General features: G+C 35.7%; 1 protein-coding gene and 1 long non-coding RNA gene across 3 annotated transcripts in view; both read right to left on the bottom strand.

Moving 5' to 3' along the window:
- Window positions 1–23,223, bottom strand: part of LOC114937477 (uncharacterized) — a 98,503-nt gene that overhangs the window by 40,375 nt on the left and 34,905 nt on the right. The window lies entirely within an intron of this gene.
- On the bottom strand, window positions 5,209–6,693 carry LOC146722269 (uncharacterized). The gene is made up of 2 exons (XR_014925251.1): window positions 6,378–6,693; window positions 5,209–5,491 (listed from the first exon to the last, which is right to left on the bottom strand). It is a non-coding gene; the product is annotated as an uncharacterized LOC146722269 (long non-coding RNA).

The following is a 23,223-nucleotide window of genomic DNA, read 5'->3' as shown; positions in this document are numbered from 1 at the left end:
CCTGCCGGGCAGGCCATTCTTTCGTTCGGCTTGTTTTATCACTATCCATGTCAGAGATATAGAGCAAGAGAGTCTGTTCTTTCACGCTTCGGTCACATTATCATGCTCATTTTCTTCTCTTTGAACCTTCTCTCTTGGCCCTTCTCCAATCTCTACGAAAGCCATACGTTTGCATGTTGGAGCAATGTGGTTTGCATAAAACTGAAAAGTATGGCCCGCAGATGATGAAATTCGGCCCAGACATCCTCTATTATTCTTTCGGACCATTCTGGTTAGCCACATCGCATGCATTGTTTTTTTTTCAGAAGAAAAATTACATGGAATCTCCTCAGCTGTTCAGTCGATTTTTGATGATAATAAACATCCGTGCAAACAATATGCAAATAAAAATATAACAGACTCTAAGGTTTGTATTATCGCAGAATTTAAAATGGTTATTCATCATTTTTGCCGCATCGGAGCGTTAAAAAAATATTCAACAATGCTGTCGCTAAAGTATGTAAATTCGCGTGAATAAATAGTATATAAAATTGTGTTCTCTTGTCCCTTAGATCTAAATTTAATTCGTTCTCGATAATCCGTTATTGTATATGTTGCGGTCTTAAATTATTGTTTTTATCTGGCGAACACAGTAGACAAATTTGTGTTTTCTTGTTAAAAACGGTCCCCTTTAAAATTTTTGTGTTAAATATTTAACATATTGCTGTTATGTTAATTGAATGTTTAATTATTAAAATACCTGAAAAAAAACCATATTGCGCATCTCTTTTCAATTTTACATAATAAATATGTTCTGTGTTTTATTAGTGACAAGATTTAGCTGAGAAAATTTACAGAAAAAAATGTTGACCTTCCATTTTATAAGTGGGATGGATAATATCTAAAATTAACATCTTTTTTGGTAATTTTTACATTAAAAGTATGTTAATTTTACACAAAATTTATTTGAAATTATTTGAAGTTTTGCATTTATATTTTGTGTTAAAATATTAACACACTATATCCATACTATGTTAAATTAAAAATTTCTGTGGAGAGTTTGGGACACGTGATATCTGTTAAATTTAACAGAAATTTGTCAACTGTGAACGCATGAAATATTCCAATTTACATTACAATTACCGACAGGCCTTCCGAAGCAAGAGCCGTAAACAATCTCTTAAGCCGAATATTTGATCGAAATCAGAACGACGACTCGGTCAATACGTGACTCAATCATATCGATCGGTTCTATAGACATTGTCAAATTGTCTGTTGACCGTCGGTAGCGTATTCGTCATACGTTCGCCAAGGAGATTAACTCGCCTTCTCTCTATCTATATCCCCTCTACCTATATCTACACCGTGTTTACCCACCTAATCTTTCGTGGGGTTCGGTCGTCGAACCCACGAAAATGCAGCGCAATAAAGCGGCGAAGATCGACTCCTCGAAGGTGAGAGCTTTTGCGTGACGTCACTTTCTTACGGACCGCTAGAAGATCGCCCTTTCTACGAAGCATCGATTCTCGGGAGAGCCCGCTTTGTTGACGTCGCCGAGAGAGGCGAAAACTTTAACCCCCTACTCCAGAAATTTCGGAGCACACACCCCGAGACTCGAGTTACGAGATCCGACCGGGTACTTTATGGCCGAACCAGGACAATGGCGGCCTTCTCGAGTGAAACCAGATTCGTGTTCAGACGGGAATCGTCGCCCAGAAGTCACGGAATCTTTGAGTCTTTAGAGGATCCTAACACATTTTTTCGCACTCTTATAATAAATACTTCTCTAGACAATTTTTCAATTAAAATAAAATGCTTTAACATAAAATCGGCAGGTTCGCGCTTTATTTTTATATGTATTTTAATAGTGGAAAAGCACGTATTAGTTTCTTCGAGCAAGAAAAAGAAAAGGGTGCGCAAAAAGATGTTTTATCGATAAAATAGGACGGCGTTTAGGATTTTCTCAACGTGCTTTTTTTAACATAAAATCGGTAAGTTCGCGCTTTGTTTCTTTATGTATTTTAATAGTGGAAAAGCGGGTATTATTTTCTTCGAGCAATAAAAAGAAAAGGGTGCGCGAAAAAGATGTTTTATTGATAAAATAGGACGGCATTTAAGATTTTCTCAACGTGCTTTTTTTAACATAAAATCGGTAAGTTCGCGCTTTGTTTCTATATGTAGCCTTTAGGGGATCCTAACACATTTTTTTGCACTCTTATAATAAATACTTCTCTAGACATTTTTTCAATTAAAATAAAATGCTTTAACATAAAATCGGCAGGTTCGCGCTTTATTTTTATATGTATTTTAATAGTGGAAAAGCACGTATTATTTTCTTCGAGCAATAAAAAGAAAAGAGTGCGCGAAAAAGATGTTTTATCGATAAAATAGGACGGCGTTTAAGATTTTCTCAACGTGCTTTTTTTAACATAAAATCGGTAAGTTCGCGTTTTGTTTTTATATGTAGCCTTTAGGGGATCCTAACACATTTTTTTGCACTCTTATAATAAATACTTCTCTAGACATTTTTTCAATTAAAATAAAATGCTTTAACATAAAATCGGCAGGTTCGCGCTTTATTTTTATATGTATTTTAATAGTGGAAAAGCACGTATTATTTTCTTCGAGCAATAAAAAAAAAGGGTGCGCGAAAAAGATGTTTTATCGATAAAATAGGACGGCGTTTAGGATTTTCTCAACGTGTTTTTTTTTAACATAAAATCGGTAAGTTCGCGCTTTGTTTCCCTATATGTATTTTAATCTTTTTTTTTAACATAAAATCGATAAGTTCGCGCTTTGTTTCTATATGTATTTTAATAGTGGAAAAGCACGTATTATTTTCTTCGAGCAATAAAAAGAAAAGGGCGCGCAAACAGATGTTTTATCGATAAATCAGGACGACGTTTGAGATTTCCTTAACGTGCCGCGTATCTCTTCTCGTTTCGAGTGGCTTCGCCGCCAGGATGACGGGTCCCCATCGGGTTCTGTCTCAAGTTTATAACGTACCCTGATAAGCGTAGTGGCGTCGAGTGGCTCTCGATCGTTAGATAATCTTAAAGAGGCCGAAAGTTTGGGTATTTATTATATATACAGTCGGGCACCTGAAATTTTGCCAACTACAGGAATTATTCATTCCTACCGCAAAGCTTTGACGGACGATCCGCGTGACAAATTCGTCTATTCATCTCCCGCAGTGAACACGAGTCATTACGAGTTTCAAGTGTCCAGTGAACACGAGTCATTACGAGTTTCAGGTAGGTAAATTGGAAAATGGACCGGGATAATTGTGACATGTGCAATTTAAAGTGCCCCAGTATTTTAACGATTTTCGATTTCGATGGACTTTAATTCAATATTGGAGTGTCCTTTAATCGTTTTATGGTTGATTTGAGGACCCGTCAAGGCTCGATCGATACGCGAGAGAGATCGACTTCCTGCAATTTTCTAATGTACACAAATGGATGACGCGAGATTTTCATCTTCTCCAGGGATGGAAAAAGAGAGAGACTCCTCCTTCGACTTATTACAAGTTTCATTTTTGTGTTATTAAACATTCCCGTTTGCTCGTGTAGCGCACAAGTAAACTGGAACACGTGAAGTAACTCGAGAGACCGCTTTGTAGGAAGTGTTTCGCGTTTCCTCGCGTAAACAGTTCCGTTTAATATCAGACCTTCGTGGTCGTCCAAAGGAGGCTAGTGGATCTGGTCGAAAGGCCCCGAGTTTAGAAACGGAATTTCGAATTTACGAGATCGTCCCTTCAGTCGGTCGCCAAGCAAAGGAGGCTCTTCCGGTCGCCTGAGTCTATTTGGGATGAGGATTTGAGGATAAAAAGAGGCGGATATAAAATCGGGAAAACAATTCGCCTTTTGTCTCGCGGCAGATTTGCGGCGGGATTGTTAATATCCTCCGAGGAAAGGAACGGAAGTGGAATGAAAAAGCAGGGTCCGCAGGATGTGTATGTATAAGGTATGCGTGTGTCTATGTGTGCGTTCTTTTAAATAATCTCGCTTAATCTGCGAGAAGATATTAGCGGATCAAGGAATATTACTGGCAACGCCACGAAACTGCGTCCTGCTCGCGGACACTTTAATTAAAGCCACTAATGCGAGAAAATTTATCACGACCGCAAACATCGCGGATCTATCAAGCCACCGCGGTCGCTTTAAACGCGGACGAGATATTCATATCTAATCCGGACATCATCACAAACTTGGGAACGAATGTATGACTCTTCTTCGTAAAATCTGTTTGAGAACAAATGACTTTGTTCGATATAATCGTTTTTAGAAGTGACAATTTTGAGAAATTATTTAATTAGAGTTGCAAAAAGGGATATTTTTATATTTTTGTCATATTATTATAACTATAATATGTGACGGGCTAGAAAAGTTTCATCGCAATCAAAATAAAGTGTTGTGTTGGAGGACTTTTAACCATTAAAAGGAGTTTTTGATGTGCCTTACAATTAGGTCATTGATTTACTAAATAGCTTTTAAGGATTTTTTAGGTCATTGAATATAAATTCAAATAATACTCAATTTGGGAGATGTCAAAATTTAAAAAATTCTTTTTTTATATAAATCCGTCATATAAAGTTGGAATTTGACATTTTAAATTTGACAATTTTGACACTGGATTCGTATTCAGTGACTTAAAAATTCTTTAAAATTAAATAAACGTAATAAAACACTTATTTAGCAAATCGTCAATGATCTAAGTTACAGCATCATTAAACATCGAAATGACATAATTTTGACGTCTAATGACGTTTGTTACCTGATATCTTATTGATCATAACCGACATCAAAAATTCCTTTTGAAGGTTGAAAGACCTAACAATATATTTTGTTTAAAACTTCTCTAGCACGTCACATATTGTAGTTATAATATAACAAAGTTGATAAAAAAGCCCTTTTTTGCAACTTTAATTAAAAATTTATCAAAATTATGACGTGATGGAATAATTTGGAAACTAGATTCATTTCAGCGTCCAAAAAACTGTGACAAACGACTAGTCTCGTTGCGGTTAATTTTTTGTCGAACAGTGTAATTAATCAAATTTAACGATACGTACTTGATGTACATCTATTACGTCATATTTCTCGCAAAATTATGCAGCGAGCAAATATTAAAACAGTTAAATTACTTGATAAATGCTTCCACACTCAAAAGGCTCCTGCAATTTTTTTTTTAATAAAGCTTTAATCAATATTAAATTTAATCCTTCTATAATTTCTTTAATTAATATGTGAGCGAAGATAAAACACGAGGTATTTGCGTTTCTCCAGAAAATTACTCGTCGATATTACGCTGAATTCACAATCTGTGACACAGATTGGCGAGGAAAAGGGGCGTGTCCGGATATCTTTTTTTTTCGTTATCATCAAACATATGACATGGCTAATTATTATCTATAGAGTCTTAAATAATCAGAGAAGCGCAATCGGTATCCCCTCCACGCTTCCCATGGTCATGGCTCCCCATGATTGGGCCCGTGCACGGGAGTCCTGACCTAAAATATCACATCGAATAGAAAAATGGAGCAATATTTTCTAATTCAGCAATAATGTATAGGTATTATTGTATGTTGTATTCTACATTGCTGCTTAGAATTGCTTAGAATCATATGTTTTGGATCATGATTTGCATGAGATCGTTGCCCAACAGGCGGTCAGCCAATCAGCGAGACGTCAATTGCGCTTCTCTGATTATTTAGGACTCTAATTATCTACACAATAAGAATTTTCTCTTAGAAGTTACCCTGAAAATAATGGTAATCGTGCGACAATATGGTATTGGAAGAATCTTATAAGAGTTTCTCTGATTAATATTCACCACAATAAAAATTATAATATGTACATAGTAAAATTTACTACGTACATAGTAAACTCTTAGTAAAATTTACTATGTATATAGTAAATTGTACTACGTACATATTAATATTTTTTGTATTACACGTGCAGACAAAGTGGCACTTTGTGTGCGTGTTTTCTGCGCGGAAAACGGCCGATTTCCCACGCCGCTATCTAGCGATGAGTAAATAAGCCGTGTTCAAAGCCATTGCCTACAGCTGAGTCGCGTTCAAAGTCATTGTCCACGGCTAAAGCCGTGGGCAATACATTGCCCACGGCTTCAGCCGTGGACAATGACTTTGAACGCGGCTATTCCCGCACCGTGCTCTGCACTTGTAATATCGTGTGTATCATGTGCGGATTGACAACTTTCCGCACTTGATACACAATATACTATTGTGTTAAATATTAATCAGAGAAACTCTTATATTGTCGCACGATTACCATGATTTCCAGGGTAAATTTTGACAGAAAATTCTCTCCGTGCACCTCTCTCTCTCTCTCTCTCTCTCTCTCTCTTGGTCGCGGAACCACGTGAAGATTTACCTGCAAAGAATGGAAACTCCGAGCCGCCGAGCCAGACATACCCAGCATGCCTTGCACGGGTCACACGCCCGGTTCAGGTCGATCCACATCGCCATGGCACCGCGGTGTGAAGGAACGTACGAAGGGACGAGATCTCTCTGTCGAAAACGATCGCGATAACGCGCCACCGGGTGAACGTACCATAAGTGGGAAAGGGAAGAACGACCGCCGCGTTATCGCGGTTTTATTTTTTTTTCTGCTCTTTTTTTTCCTTACGCGATATTTATATCCGGGACGGACGGAGCGCGAAATTGTTGACACGACGATCGGGCGCCGTGTACAAGAACTGATGCCTGGAATGCGGCCCCTTATCGCCGTCGACGAATGATACCGAAAGCTTATCTCGGTCGCCTCGCGTCGTACATCGTGTCGCATCGAGCCAGATATGATTCGCGCGTTAACGAGCGCGTAATAATTAATCGCGATATATGTGCGGGCGCGAGAGATGAATTTCGGGACGGCACTTTGCCCGATTGTGCCGTGCATAAATGAGCGACACATCCGGAATGCATGAATGCACCGGCTCATTCGGAGAGAGGGATCGTTTAAATTGCAGCTTCCGTTCCAGGGAATGTAAAAAAATCATATCTGTCTTTAATCAAAAATTCAGTCCTTCCTTTCTCGCTTTCTCTCTCGTATTACGCTTTAATCGTATTAACTGTAAATTAAAAGTTTTAATTAAAATTTTGGAGAAATTTTGTACTAGCCTTATTCCTTTAATATTTTGAGGGTTTTAAGGTTGCTCATTTAATTCTGAAATATGAAAATTCCTTATTAAGTTTAATACCTAGATTATTAATTTAATCGCGAAGAAAAGAGTTATATTTTTTTCTACATAAAATTAATGTATGAAACATTTTTTCTTGCACGATCTCAAATATTGTATATCGACGTAATGTATAAGAATCATTTCTTTCTTTAATTAAAAATTTAGTCTTTCTTCTCTCTGATTTATTAATCTTTAATTTTAATATTAATGAAAATGTAATTTAATTTTAATTAAAAATTTGTAGAAATTTTGAACCAACTTTCTCTAATATTTTGATTGTTTTAAGATTGCTAAATAATTCTAAAATATAAAAATTCTCTAACTTGATGATTAATTGAAGGGAAAAATTAGAATAATTTTGTCCACAAAAATTGACATATCAAACATTATAGCGCTATTGATCGACTCGCCGAATTCAACCTAGTGGCATCTTTTTCTCGCGCACCTTACCCTATCATGCTCGCAATAGCACGATCTCGGATATATCGACGTATCATCTATTTATATCAAATATTGACCCTGTGTGCAACACGGACACGTGTGCGCTCGCACCTGAAACTTCGAGCTGTGAAGATAAACGTGCATCGGAGGGGGCCGCCAACATGTGCTCAATTATCCACACGCGATAGGCAACCCCTCGGATGAGTCACTTGCACGAAATAAGAGAGAGAGACAGGTTTTCGGAACCGCGATTCCAAGAAGACGCATTTTTTTTGCACATCAATTTTTGCCCGTCGTGACGTATCCGCGAGAAGACGTCACATCGCGCGACGTGACGTCAGAATCTTCCGCGACACGGAAATTGAATCCGTGACGCGCGAGGTGTCGCTACTTGAATTACTCACGCACTTGCTATATCTCAAGTCGGGTGACTAATATATGATATCGAGGATCCGCGCGTAAATTTTTAATTCGCGAAGCTGCCGAAAATACGGAATGCATTTGACACGCAAATATCTGGTCGGAGAACCGCTGGTGAGAAATGCCGCGGTTTCGCGCACGAAATCTCGCCGTCTCTCGTAATAGAATCAACTAACTATATCCAATCCTTGACCTAAAAACTCATTGATCTACTAGCGAATTCCTCCAGCGGAGTTTTCCCCGTGTGTCCCACAAAGCGCGATTACGCTTGTAAGTGACGAGACGACGCGCGCAATTATATTTCCGGTGTCCGCGCGGAGAAACGACGGTGTAATTCAAAATTAAGAGCGTCTCTCCTCTTTTTCCCTCCTCCCTGGGAGATGATAATCGAGTGAGGTCTTCTTCAAAAGAATATAAATTGCCGTCGCGCTCTTCCGTCAAACGAGCGAGAGGAATCCTTTTTTTCTTCGTTTCCGTTCATCGTATATTTACTCTTCCCTCGGATACGGAAAGTCTAATGAGAGCAAACCCGAAAGTCCGCGAAGGTGCTTTTTACATCTCTCTCGAGAGACTCTGTCTTTTTTTTTTACAGATTTATTACACGATTTATTAATTGTGTAAAATATTTTTTTCTCGAAAAATTACGACGAATTTTATGTCGATATTTTTCGAAAGGCAGCATTTCTCGGATATAAGCCCTTTATACGACTTTTTACATCATCTCTCTCGAGGGACTCTGTCTTCTTTTTTTTACAGATTTATTAATTGTATAAAATATTTTTTTCTCGCAAAATTACGACGAATTTTATATCGATATTTTTCAAACGGGGACATCATTTTTCGGACATAAGTCCTTTATACGATTTTTTACTTCATCTCTCTCGAGGGATTCTGTCTTTTTTTTTACAGATTTATTAATTGTGTAAAATATTTTGTTCTCGAAAAATTACGAATTTTATATCGATATTTTTCGAACAGGGGCACTCTGTCTTATTTTTACAGATTTATTAATTGTGTAAAATATTTTGTTCTCGAAAAATTACGACGAATTTTATATCGATATTTTTCAAACGGGGACATCATTTTTCGGACATAAGTCCTTTATACGATTTTTTACTTCATCTCTCTCGAGGGATTCTGTCTTTTTTTTACAGATTTATTAATTGTGTAAAATATTTTTTCTCGAAAAATTACGAATTTTATATCGATATTTTTCGAACAGGGGCACTCTGTCTTATTTTTACAGATTTATTAATTGTGTAAAATATTTTGTTCTCGCAAAATTACGACGAATTTTATATCGATATTTTTCAAACGGGGACATCATTTTTCGGACATAAGTCCTTTATACGATTTTTTACATTCATCTCTCTCGAGGGATTCTGTCTTTTTTTTTACAGATTTATTAATTGTGTAAAATATTTTTTCTCGAAAAATTACGAATTTTATATCGATATTTTTCGAACAGGGGCACTCTGTCTTTTTTTACAGATTTATTAATTGTGTAAAATGTTTAGTTCTCGAAAAATTACGACGAATTTTCTTTTTTTTACAGATTTATTAATTGTGTAAAATATTTTGTTCTCGAAAAATTACGACGAATTTTATATCGATATTTTTCGAACAGGGGCATCATTCTTCGGCCCTTTATACGCCGAGTCTTCCGGTGCGTCAGGTGCTCGTTCCTGAGTCGCGGTGAAACGACAGGAAACACAGGTGTGCGCGTCGGTGGACCCACCCTATCTACGGTCGAGGCCCGAACCTATCTACGGTCGTGTGTTGCACCGACGATTACTGGCTGCATATACGATGCGTATCGGGCCGCGTGCGCAGCACGGAATTCTTGAGAAAGTCTTTTAGACGAGAAAGGGTCGAGGGACGTTCATATGTGCGTCTCTCGACGGTGGCATCTCTCGCACAGGTATAAACGAATAAAATGCAGGTAATCCCACAAAGCCCCTCCGGGGCTTTTCCTCCGACGCTCGCGATTGTGAAGGCTGCGCAAGAAAAACGCAGACCATCGGCATCGAAATTCCAACAGCGAGCCACAGGCTGGCCTTCGCGTGGCCAGAAGTTTATATTGTTAGTCAGACTCGAATAGATAAATATTCTTCTTCGTAGAAGGACAATTTGTGCATAGTAGGAAACTTTGTTAAAATTTTTCACGCGTTCATGGGTTAATTTAACATATTGCTGTTTTGTGTTAATTGTTTATTAAATTATTTAAGCCACTGAAAAAAAATGTAATCACACAATGTGCATCTATTTTTAATTTTACACAATAAATTTGTTCTGTGTTTTATTAGTGACAAGATTTGTCTGTTACAATTTACAGGAAAAAATGTTGATTTTTTATTTTATAATATAAGTGAATATATGTTAAATTAATACACAAATTTGTTTTTTTTATTACAAATTTTTAATTTTACACTATAAATAGAAAAGTTTATATTGTTAATCAGACTCGAATAGATAAACATTCTTCTTCGTAGAAGGACAATTTGTGCATAGTAGGAAACTTTGTTAAAATTTTTCACGCGTTCATGGGTTAATTTAACATATTGCTGTTTTGTGTTAATTGTTTATTAAATTATTTAAGCCACTGAAAAAAAATGTAATCACACAATGTGCATCTATTTTTAATTTTACACAATAAATATGTTCTGTGTTTTATTAGTGACAAGATTTGTCTGTTACAATTTACAGGAAAAAATGTTGATTTTTTATTTTATAATATAAGTAAAGATATGTTAAATTAACACAAAAATTTCTGTGAATTGTTTGAGACATGTGACGTTTGTTAAATTTAACACAAATTTTTTAACTGTGATACAGGATTATTTAACATAATTATTTAACAGAAATTATTTCGATTATATTAATCAGTTTGATCGCTTTAATTGTTCTGATCATTAATTTTGATTGTTTTTTATGATTATTGTAATTATTTTGATCGTTTCGATCATTTTTATTATTATAATTTTATTAATATAATAATTTTGTTTTTTTATATTTATCATATTAAATAAAATGATCAAAATGATCAAATAATCGAAATAATTGAATAATCAAAATAATATCTTGAAAAATGTTATTGCTTTAATCATTTTGTAATTATTGAAATAATTAAAACGAACTGAACAATCAAAATAATCAAAATGATCAAAACAATAAACATGTAATAAAAATGTCGATTTTATTACGAGAACCATATCCTGTATATAAGTCTGTGTGTTTTTAATCGAACAATTCCTCATCGTAAAAAAAAGACCGTCCCGATTTGAAAGAACGAGGATTAAGTTAAATTTAATCCGAGTTGTTGCGAACAAGTAAAACATTACGACTTTTACAATCTGTTGATTACACAATCGGACATTTTGTATTTTAATGCCGTATTCATTTTATTTACTGCTACAGTAGAACAGCTAGAAAGTCTCTAATCAAACTGTGTCGCAAATGGGGGAAAATATGACTAAACTCGCATTACAATAAACTTCTCGAGGTCTGCGGAGTTGTATTAAATTCAAAGTTCGTTGTATTGAATGAGCGCGTAAAATTTTCATCACAATAGACACCACAAACCTTATTATGATAATACCATTGCGTCCCTACTCATTAACTTCATTATTATAATTTAATATAATACTCGTTATTTACAATACTGTCGTTTGTGGAGAGCGCATTAATCATTCTCCGAATTATCATATTTGTTGTAAATTATAATTACTTTTGTGCGCGAAATGTCTAATAAAACCTTTTTGTGCGGAATAAAATCTTGACGAAGTGCCGAAGGGGAGACGGAAATCCGATTAATGTTCGGAAAAGTTATTATATGAAAATGTTATTATATCAAGCACAAAAAAAGGAGGGAAATCGCATCAGTCGCCAGATGCTCTTAGCAGCGATTTTCCGCGAATAAAGATTGTACGTACGCTCTTTTATTAATTAATTGAGAAGCGTATCGCGCGCTTCGAGTTTTCAGTTTCATTAATTCTATTAAGTCTGAAAGCACGACATGACGAGAAAAACGCAAAATACGAAAGTGCGAATTATCCGGATTTATTCCCGCGCGGTCGCGAAATCAGCTGATCACTGATTTACGATTTATATACATTATGCATATACAGGGTGTGTCTAAATGAGTGCGATAAATTTTAGGAGATGATTCTTTGTCGAAAATCAAGAGGATTTTCTTATATAAATATAAACTCCCCATGCAGCACAAAATATTTTTCAAATCTTGTAAAAATATTTCTTAAAAGATAAAATAATTCACGAAAATATTTTGAAAATGTTTCTACGCGCGCTTTTTCATGTTTCAAAAATATTTTCAGAAATATTTTTGAATATAGATTTAAACTAATATTTCAAAAATATGTATTAAATATTGAAGAAAATATTATCTGAGTGATAAAGAAGAACATTTTTAACAATATTTATGAAAGTTTTTAAAAATATTTTCAGAGAAATGTTATCACAAAAAAATTTTAAATCATTTTAAAATATCCCTAAAACCATTTTAAAATGTTTTTATGCAATATTTTATAGAAATATTTAGAAATATTTTTTGAAAACATCCATAATATTTTGTACTGTATGGGTCCTTCCTTGAGGAGTTACAATTTTTAAAGAAAAAGGTAAAAATTATGTTTTTATTTTTTTCTTAAAAATTAATTTATAAAAAAAAATAAAAGACAAAAAAATTGTTAACGCATATTTTTAGATAATAATATTCCGATCCGTTCCAAAAAAATTCTGATAAAAAATTAAATAAAGGTTGTTAGTTTCATCTCTTATAACGATGCAGAAAAATAAAAAAATATTAATAAATATTATAAATATTAACATAAATATTAATAAATATATTTAAAAAATATTAATAAAATTTTTTATTAGTGCAAAATATCCGCCGAGTTTAATTCTTTTAATTTGTCTATAAAATTTGTGAAAAAAAATAGAAACTTAATTTTTACTCCGCAGGGAGAGATATAAGAGTATATGTTTATATAAGAAACCCTCCTTAATTTTCGACCAAGAATCATCTCCTAAAATTTTTCGCTCATTTAGATACACCCTGTATACGGAGCAAGTTTAACATTCCGCTATACTTTTTGCGGAGTGCACGGACGACGCGGCAAATTAACGAAATAGCGGAAGCAATAGCCGGAACTAAGTGGAACACGGAATTCATTACGGGAATGCGTTTGAGCAATTACACATCGATGTACCGTACGCGAACTGTTGATTGGATTTGAGTTTATGCCAAGGAACGCGGCATAGACGTCGTAATGAACTTTCAATTAAGTGCTCTGTAGTCCCAACAGTGAGATTAGTGGCTCCCCGCAAACGTGAATGGGCTGTAATAAAAGGCAAAAATACTCCTCGTGTTGGGGGAAGATTAAAATGTCGCTATACAAATGAAATCGAGACCGAATCAACAGCTGATTCTACGATATAGAGAGATTTAACTTTTGCGCGCACAAATCTTCCTGTCATCAAACGACGTCTGACCTTTAGTTATAAAATCAATTTTCTTCTTTAATCGTGTAAATTTTATCAATATTTATCTATGATTAGTTTGCAAGGGTAAATAAATTTAGATTCTAAGACAGATTTATCTTTTACGCGCACAATTATAAAATCATTTTTTTTAATTCTTTTATTTTTTATAAATCTTATCCATGAAAGAAATTTTATCCAGGATTATTTTGCAAATATATCTAGCTACACGGTTGAAAAATTTGTGTTAAATTTAACAGATGTTCCAAATGGTTCACAATTGTGTTAATTTAACATAATATGGATATGTTAAATGAAAAGATACAAATACTGTGCGTTAATATTTTAAGACAAAATAAATGCAAAACTTCAAGTCATCTTAAATAAATTTCCTGTAAAATTAACATAGCTTTAATATAAAAAAATTAACTAAAAATATGTTAAATTTAGGTTTTATCATTTCTGCTTATATTATAAAATAAAAAATCAACATTTTTTCCTGTAAATTTTAACAAATACATCTTGTCATTAATAAAACACAAAACATATTTATTGTGTAAAATTAAAAATAGATGCACATTGTGTTATTTTTACATCCTTTTTGTTTTAATAATTTAATATTTAAGTTCAATTAACACAACAGCAATATGTTAAATTAATACATAAATGTGTTAAATATTTAACACAAAAATTTTAACGAGAAAGCACAAATTTCCCTGTGTACAGATATTAATAAAACCGCGTTTAAACTCAATTCCTTTCTCTTTCCTTCGAAACGTAGAATCTCCTTTATATTTAGACAAATTTTAATTGATTAAAAATTTGTCCCTCATGATTTAACGAACAAATTAATGAATTTAAATACTCGATAGAAATTTCATACGCCATCGCATAGCAGATGTGATTTTGAGCGGAAAATCAATTAGGATCCACCGGAGCGAGGAATGAAAAAGCCGACGACGGGTCATCGTTCGGTTTGACATCGCATCATGACACGTTTATTATTACTGCAATCGTATACACGCGATGACTGTGCACACATAGTCGGCGCCGATCATCATCGTGGATGATAGAGAGGAAACGGCGGAGAACGGAGCGTCGAAGCGAAATGCTCCATTTCCCAGATACCTCGTTGTTATACGCAGGAGGGAAAGGGAAGGAGGGAAAAGGGAGGGTGCATATAAGCTATGCGGTATTTAAGTACCGTTTTCCGCGGTGCGGTATCCGTGCGGCCGGTATCCGGCTCAATTAATCGACTTGATTAACGACCTGTACCTGTCAACGCTCGCAGACCATTATTCGCGACTCGCGTGGCTTTTTTCTATTTTTTCGATATCCGCCTCCCCGGAAGAGAACTTTGGACCGGACGTATTTCAGCGCGGAACGTATATTCCAGAAATTGTCGTGCAAGCGATTTTGCGCGTCGCGCAAAGAGCAAAGAGCGAAAAATTGGACTCGCGCGAAAGACGATATCTCGATATCGGTGTCAGGAATATATACAGGGTGTCAATAAAATAAAGTACACGAAGCACACCATCAGGTGCAGGACAACAAACTAAATCGAAAAGTCCTGAGCCACTTTTTAATATGAACTTTATTTTTGACGCTATAAATTGTTAAAGTTTGCCAATTAGCGCGTGGCTACAACGGAAAACAGCGTAGGCGCCGCCTACTAACAATAAGGCGTACTAAGGCCTGCTAAGGTGGCGCCTACGCTGTTTTCCGTTGTAGCCACGCGCTAATTGGCAAACTTTAACAATTTATAGCGTCAAAAACAAAGCTCATATTAAAAAAAGGTTCAGGACTTTTCGATTTAGTTTGTTGTCCTGCATCTGATGGTGTGCTTCGTGTACTTTTTTTGAGTTACATCCTGTATATGTTAAAATTGCGAAACACAGATGCTCCCCGGTAAACGTTGTTGCACATTTCATTATGTTAATTTCATACGCAATTGCGTTATTACATCGACGCGAAGAGAGGGAGAGACGTACATTCTCCTTCGTCGGAGAAGGAGAGGAGAATTCAATTCAATTTTCTTCAAAACAATTCCATTCCCCGAGTCCAAGTTCGCCCGCGTTTAAAGTTCCCCACGGTTCGTATTTTCAATTTATCCGATAAACAGCTCTCTAGGAGGTAAAACTACTTTGTCCGTTACATCGCGGTACATGCACACAATCGGATACAATGTAGATGAAAGCCCCGTATCTGCTCCTTCGGCATCCGGAATTCCGAAGTTCCTTCTTCGATCGCCGATCGAGAAAATATAATATCGATCAGCGGGAGCAAAATAAGCAATCCATAGTTGGGTCTCGCAGTCATTGTCCGGTTCCTATTCTCGCATCTCGGAATCATTCTTCCTCCTCCCTCCGGAATATTCGAGGGTGATAAAACGCAAATAGGTCGCGACAAAGTTATACGAATATGATTCGCGATCGGTTTGCGCGACGGATGTATAGGTCGTCACGTTCCTCTTATTCGCGGTTTATATTCCATAAGCGAGATCTTTCAACCGCGATCACCCAAAGTAAGATAACGATTAAAAAGCCACTTTTGACATTTTTAGTTTTTAAAGAATTTCAAATTTCATAAATTTAAATTTAAATTAATTTATTTTGATATTTTAAAAAATTAAAAATGTGTCGAAATTTTTTCCCGCCCGAAGCAAAATATTATAAAGGACCTTTATGCTCGTAAAATATGTATAAGGGGAAAAAATGTTCAACATCCAATATGTCTATACAAAGATACCCGCACATTGATGAAAAGGTGAAAAATTAACAAGTAAGAGATTAATTTTTCTGTCGTAAGAATATAATGTGCAAAACACGTGAATATCTTCTTGTATGCAACTTTTCGCGAAGCTAAACTCGCGACTTCTCTTCTCACTCTCTTTTCGCGACATAGCTTCGGCGCTTACATCCCGACAGAGGAAAACTAAAAAGCGACTGTAAAAAGGGAATGTAAAATCACCGTGTAAATGCATAAAACAGTAAAGTGATAGAGTAGCGTCCGCTGACGTTTACGACGGCGATGACGACGACGATGGTCCACGTGCATTCGCTCGTTTGCATTCGGTGACGTTGCAACAGGCGTTGGCGACGGTTTACAGACTTGTTTACAACTGTTTGGCGCGAAAAAATGCGCGCGTATAATTTAGATAAAGCCGTGCCGAATCGAAAAACTCCAATCTCTGTATCATTTGTCATAAATAATATCAAAAGAACATCCAGGCATTTTTTAATAAATAATATCAAAATGTGTGTCTCGATCATTTTGTTAAATAACGTTTTAATAATATAACACGAATAAAACTGCAGTCAATTTGCAACTCTTTCATTTGTAATGTCGGTAAAATGCGCGATGTTAATTTTGCGTCAAATTTAAATTACGAATTAATCAGGAAAGAGACAGAGATATTTTTTAAAAATGTGTTTTTTCCGTTACGAGAATAAATGCATTCAGATTTTTATTCAAATCTTATCGGAATACTCGAAGACAACCGCATGAGAGATTAATAGTTTTTTTTACAAGAACGCGCATTTTTCTCTCTTTTCCATCCAGTTATTTCCTCGGACACGCCTCCTTCCACATTCCTGCGCCTTCATATTAATTGCATAATCGCGATGCAATCGTTTTTGCACGGACAACGTAATGTGACGTAAGAAAAATACGAGCGATGTAACGCGATAGTAGCCTCGCTCTCATTTTATCTGCGGCTTTTTACTCCGACGAAGCCAGCGCGCGGATGCTGTGAGAGCAATTTTTTCGAAAAATGTGTGTGTATGTACGTGTCCATTAAACACTCGGCTGTTTTGCTTCCACGCTTTTCATCAGCGGGCAATTAGATCCCACGCACCTTTATTCAGCGATCCTGGGAACGAAGGAGAGACAGAATTTCCGTGCGACAATATTATTCGATTGTCGACGCGAGATGTTTTTACGAATTAACGAGACGAGACTGCATCGATGATCTCCGCGTTCTCGAAAATCGAGAGCTATCAAGAGCGGAGTCTCGCGTATATATTGTATGTATTACATCTGTTACGTTCTCGCGTTTCTTTTTTTTTTTTTTTTTTTTAATAGCGAAAAATAAAAATAACGGAAAAGAGTGGGAAGAGAATAACAGAAGAAACTTGTTCTTTTATTTTTTCTTCGCGAGCAATTTAATCTGATTTAACGTTAAAATAATAAATCAGAAAAGACATCAGATATTAAGGATAAAAAAGTATTTCTAAATTTCTCTGTGCTTATTTTGACTTGACAAAATATTAATATTAGTGAATTTTATTATTCGTGTAATTGAATTATAATAAATTATATAATTAATGTATAATATTTATACAGTGAAAAAAATTATTAAATTGATAAATATTTATTTCAATACTGCTTAATCAATTATTTATCGAAAACAAATAAATATTTCTCTGTTTCGAAAAGGATTTTCTTATATCAAAAATAAATATTTTTCACGTCAAATCAATATTATTTGTTTCAAATAAATGATTTATTAGACGGTATTGAAATAAATATTTATTCAAATTCAATAAATTTTTTAGTGTATTTTGTTGCATCGTTAATATCTGTGTCTAGCTTTTTATACCTGAAACGTGTAACTTAATTTTGTGCAAATGTAGCTTGTTACCTATAAACCCGTTAAGATCACTATTACTTCAGAATTTCCATATTAAATAATATTTGCAAAAATTGTTTAAAAAAAAATACGTAAATCTCTTTTAAACCTGTATTTAAATTGTCGATCGCTTCTGTGTATAAATATGAAATAACAGTATATTATTTTTCATGTCATTGCCTGTATCAATAGTAGGTCAGGGAGAGAGGAGAAAGAGCATTATCATCGCGTTTGTAATTGAAGAAAGATTATAGATTGTTATACACGGACCGTCTTACAACAACACTATAATAATATTTATATAATATTTATTATTCTCTCGCAGCTGCTCTCCTTTAACTTGACGATATATTTAAAGAAATGCATACCTCTCCAAGTTATCCGTATAACGTAATCGACCTAAATCGCCATAAATTGCACGACCGATCTCTCTTCCAGAAGAGCGAAGAGTGGAAGAACTTCCGCGCGGAGTTATTGCCGTCGTGGAAACGCAAAAAATTGGAGCATAGAGATGCACAAAAATGTATGTGTGTAAAGGTACGTCGCGATGTGCAAAAGACCGTGAATGATACACGCAATTAGCGTTTTTCATATCGAGAAAATTTTTCCACTTGAAAATAATTCTCGAAAAAAGTGAGATAAACTCTTTCTCGCGTATAAACACGAGTTATATATTAATATGTATAATTTCTCGAGAGATTTTAATCCCAAAATACATTATTACGAACGCTTGTTTTTCCTAAATTGTATTTTATTTCAAGCATTTTTAATTAACGCGAATGTCGGATATAATTAAACCTAAAAGTCGAAAAAAAATAATATCCCGCAATTTTTCGTCTTTGAGAAATTCATCGATTCCCGCTGAAAGATGAAATGTTAAAAGGATCCTAAGCTAACTTAAGTTTCCTTCCTGTTTTATCGACAAAATGTGAGGTTGGATAAACTATAAATCTATTTATTGGCTATACGGATTATTTTTTATCTTAAATTAGAACGCTTCGCTCTTTGTTAATATTAATACTTGAATTTGCACAGGAAAAAGATTTATCAATCTGTATAATTTCATATATCTTTTGATTACAGAATTATGAATGCTTAGAATTTATAATTTTGCAACCAAGATAAATGAAACTATAGATTGATTAATCTTTTTCCTGTACAAATTAAAGTATTAATATTAACAAAGGGCGAAGCGTTCTAATTTCAGGTAAAAACAATCCGTATAGCCAATAAATATAAATAACAGATTTTTAGTTGATCTACTTCACATTTTGTCGATAAAACAGGACGTAAATCACAGACTCCTGAATGACGTTTAGGATCACCTTAAAGGGGAGAATTCAATTCTCCCGGCAACGTACGCAACTCCCATATAGGTATAATGAAGCACACACCCTGTATACAGAGAGAGAGTCGAGAGAAATCAGTCCTCCAAAGTCACACACACATATATCCTTCGCGTGCAATCAGTTTAGGAGAGAACTCCGAGATTAGTCCTCGAGAATTAACATGAACTTGGCGAGGAGCTCGCGGCGTAAAAGGCCACGAATGATGCGCATAATGTGTTAGACGTGAACAATGGGCAGCGGGCGTGTCGTCCCTCGGTACATATGTACATACATATATGTATACAACATCATCCTCGTCATCCCTTGGCCACCTATATATATACATATATATAGTATATATCTACCTCTGTTCCACCTTTCCACGCCTGTCATCTCATTCCCATCTGTATATTCGTCCACGCATCGCTCTCTTCTCTTTCTGCGCCTGTGTGTTTTCGTATTTTTTTTCCACTTTGAAAGCGGAATGTATACTACTGCGTGGTCGCGGAACAGGAAACGCCATGGGAGAGTGAGCAATCGGTATTCCGCGACTGTGTGTGTCGCGCACGAGCGAACTGTCATAGAATAGAGAGAGAGAGAGAGAGGATTGTGTGTACGTGTGTGTGTAACGACGGACCGCAGGAATACGACTTCAATCACCGGGAATGCACTTGAAATGCGCTCGTCTCTATCCCCTGTAGCTCCTATGTTTCGCCGCGCGAATCTCCCGCATCGCACGTACGCGCGCAAATTGTCATCCGCCTTTTTTCGCGATCCGGAAAAACGTTCCGCAAACGCGATCCTCCGCGCGCGAATTCTCGACTAAATTATCGGGCTTGCTACTTTTCCGCTAAACAGTTTTTTTCTCTTCTTTTTTATTAAATTCGCGAATTATGTTCCTCGTAGACAGTGTTTGCTGTTAGCTAGATAAAATTATCTAGATGATCATCTAGATGAAACTTTGGCGTCATCTTATCTTTATATATATCTGCATCTTCTGCATTATCTATATCTGCATCTTAGATGAAAAAAAGTATTATCTTTAGAATCATAGCGCATAATAGTATATTGTGTATCAAGTGCGGAAAGTTGACAATTGGTCACGAGTGCGGGAATAGCCGCGTTCAAGGTCATTGTCTACGGCTTCAGCCGTGGACAATGTATTGCCCACGGCTTTAGCCAATGACTTTGAACCTAATTGTAAGTGACAAAAAAAATTCCTTTTAAGAATTAAAAGTCTTAACAACACATTTTATTTTGATTGCAATGAAACTTCTCCAGCACGTCACATATTGTTGTTTTAATTTGACAAAGTTCATGAAAATAGCCCTTCTTGGCAACTTCAATGAAAAATTTTTCAACATTGACGAATTTGGAAACCAGATTTGTATTCAGCATCCAAAAACTATATAAGAAATAATTATAGATTATTGTTGAAAATATTGACGAGTAACATTTCGCAAATTAATTCGAGAAATTATATTTGCAAAAAAGGAGTTGAAATATCCAGAAGAGGATAGAGAATTCGTCAATAATTTTTATACTCACTTATTTTCTCAAAACTCGAGATATATAGAAATAAATAAAATAAATAAATAAATAAATAAATATGAAATAAATGCATATTTACCCGCTGCAATGAATTCGATGCGAAATGCGTAGCACATCGAAAGATGACCTTACAGGAGATCGCGTCGCGATACATTCGTTCTTTTAAGGCGATCCTTGGACGATGCAAATGCCGACGTGAAGAAATGTCACCGTTCCGAAGCGTAAACGCAGTTGCATTGCGGGTTTAGGTATCGGACGGTATCGATTACGAGGGAGAGCGAGAGAAAGAGAGAGAGAGAGAGACAGAGAGCGAGGAATCGATATATCGGTGACGAACGGATAACGAACGTGAGGTTTACGAAATTAAACGGTGCGGTCTCTACAAACATCGCATTGAAAAGTTACCTCGTTAGTTGCCCGATAAATTTCACGCATCTTTCAAAAGTCAACCCGCTAAAGTCAAAAGTGACAGATTTGACAATTTCGAGAGGGAATCAGCTGATCTCCTTTAGCAAGATTTCATTGAATATTCCCTCTTTCTAAACGCGCTCTTTTCATTTCCTCCTTTTTTTTCATTCTTCTTATCAAACGTTAATAGCACAGTAAAATTTGCTTAATGATTAAACACGAGCGATAAGAAGATCTTGTTTCTCGGGGAATATCGCGGCGGTCGTAAATAGATTTTGGTCGGTAAAAAAAAATCGCGATGTAATGATACTAACGCAAAAACTGACTTGTGCGTGAATGGAATTTCTATACCAAAAAAAAAAAAAGAAAAAAATACGTTACTTGCAATAATCACGCGGGGCTTTTAGGACACGTCGCGCATGAGATGCCTCTCGCTTTGAAGCGTGAAAACTGGGACAGTTTCCGGCTCCGATCGCGAGATTACATACTACTAGATCCAAAGGAACGAGCGATATATCGATATTTTCTTTTTCCCTCTCTTTCTCATTTAAACAAACTTGTCCCACAATAAATAATTTCTTGTTCTCTCTAAAAAAAAAGGAAGAGACTCGCCTATTTCCAGTATTGTGCTTAGATGGTTTTAAAATTAGCTAGATAAAGATGAGATAAAAATATGTAAATTCATCTTAGATAAGATGAAGATGATTTTGTTTTAAATATATCTAGATAAAAGATAAAATTGCATCGATTCATCTAGATAATAATTTTTAAGATTGCTTATGTAAACCCATTTATTTAAGTATTTTTATGCGCTTTGATTCTAAACTAAAATTATCTGAAAATTATTCTACATAATTTAGTCGAGATACTTTATTTCATCTAAGATGCAGATATAGATATAGACATATTTTTATATTATCTATGTAAAGATAAGATGACGTCAAAGTTTCATCTAGATGATCATCTATATAAACTTTTTTTAGTAACAGCAAACACTGCCTGTTTCGCATTTCATTTTCGGAGCATTCATTCTGCGGTCTCCTTTATTAAAAAAAAAAAAGCGCCCCATGTCAATAGAGCGCAGTCATTCGCACCTCATGAATAAGTTACCTATGATCTGTTCTCGGGTCCGGCCCGGAGACGCGTCTAGTTATGACACCATTAAACTTTCCGTCGCCCCGTTAATAATTCGCGCATTAATTATTGTCCGTCTCTTGTCGTCGCGCATCGTTTGACGCCAAAGTTTTAAACGAGTCCTCCGAGGAGACGACCGGCGAGTCCTGACAAGTTGGAGAATTAAAGGTCGACGAACAACGAGAGGCCTCTGCGAAGAGGAAGATTTCGCGAGAAGGATCGCGAACTTTACAGAGTGCCAAGTAGCAAACTGACGTCATTAAACGTCAAAATGACGTCATTAGACGTCAAAATGACGTATGCTTGCTACCTGAGGTGCATCCAGAAGAGACGGTCCCCGGAAACGTCAAGTTTTAACCCAAGTAGCAAACTGACGTCATTAAACGTCAAAATGACGTCATTAGACGTCAAAATGACCTATGCTTGCTACCTGGGGTGCATCCGGAAGAGACGATCCCCGGAAACGTCAGGTTTGAACCCAAGTAGCAAACTGACGTCATTAAATGTCAAAATGACGTCATTAGACGTCAAAATGACGTATGCTTGCTACCTGGGGTGCATCCGGAAAAGACGGTCCCCGGAAACGTCAAGTTTTAACCCAAGTAGCAAACTGCGCCGTCATTAAAC

The sequence above is a fragment of the Nylanderia fulva genome, unplaced genomic scaffold, assembly GCF_048542155.1.
Source record: "Nylanderia fulva isolate GAGA-0341 unplaced genomic scaffold, ASM4854215v1 Scaffold34, whole genome shotgun sequence".
NCBI lineage: Eukaryota > Metazoa > Arthropoda > Insecta > Hymenoptera > Formicidae > Nylanderia > Nylanderia fulva.
The sequence above is the reverse complement of the archived record's forward strand: the minus strand, read 5'-3'. Positions and strand labels throughout refer to the sequence as shown.